The sequence below is a fragment of the Echinococcus granulosus genome, assembly GCF_000524195.1.
Source record: "Echinococcus granulosus chromosome Unknown EG_S00401, whole genome shotgun sequence".
NCBI classification, from domain to species: domain Eukaryota; kingdom Metazoa; phylum Platyhelminthes; class Cestoda; order Cyclophyllidea; family Taeniidae; genus Echinococcus; species Echinococcus granulosus.
Window position 1 is genome coordinate 7183 of NW_020170780.1, and position 1116 is coordinate 8298.

Genomic DNA, 1116 nt, shown 5'->3' on the forward strand with positions numbered 1-1116 from the left:
GAACGAAGAAAGTGGGTAGACAAGTCAATTGGTGACTGTGCCTGCCTGTCATGATTGGTATTTGGTTGTGGCAATTGGTGATGCTACTGATGGTGATGATGATGTGGCTGTAAATGCATCAGGTCATTTGGGGGCAAGTGATGGTGCTGGAAGTGGGCAAGGGAACCACCTCTCCTTTCCAATCGATGAAAGACCAGTGGACAAAGTGGGAGAGGAGAGGGAGAGCGACAGGTAAGAGCAGGAAGTAGTAGAGATAGATGTAGTGATTGGCTGATTTTGACCTTCCATTCCTGTATTTGTGACCTAAAATGGAAACGCTCAGCTAGATTTACTTCAATTAAATAAGTAGGAGCGTATTAAATTTAGGGAGCTTACCGTCTACGTGATAGCGGACAGGCGCTGGGGAGAGTTAACAGTAATGCCGTTGTTCTAAAACGCTACCTAGGTTAATGTGATGTGGCTTTGAGAGGACAATGAAAGCAACTGGAGGTGAGACCACAAAGGAGATGGTTATAGCCTTCTCCATTGTAAGCATCTGCTCGTAGGCGGTTGTTCAATAAATGTCGCTTGTTTACTGTGCTGTTATGTTGTACTGTTCTGTGCTCAGTCGCAGCAAGTCCCACCACAAATTCTCCATTGTTGTGTGCTGACATGAGAGATTCGCATCATAGGCTGAATATCACATACATGTCTTTGGCAGTGTGTGCTGCAAAATGTCTGGGTATTACCATTGCTGATGAGTGTGCACACTGCAAGTCAAGTGCAATGTATCTGAGGCGGAAAGACTGAAAACGGGGAGTGGATGAGTGGATGGGTAGGCAGCGTTGTGCTCTGCAGTCTACTAAGTTCGCATATCAACCGCACTATGTGGACGGACGGGAGGTGTTTTTGCCGGAAAGCATGAAGGTAAGATGCATAAGTGAGTCTGGTCAGGCTTGTTCACCTACGGCAAAGGACATCGGTCTGCGACGTGTTGACGCAGCACATGCTCAGCGATATTGGGGGCTCTGTTCCTCTCAACTAAGTTGTCATCCACTGACACCAATGTGTTGCTCCTCACCTCGCGTCTCGCGTGCAGGTCAGTGACGTGTACACACTCAGAGGGGGAGGGGCAAT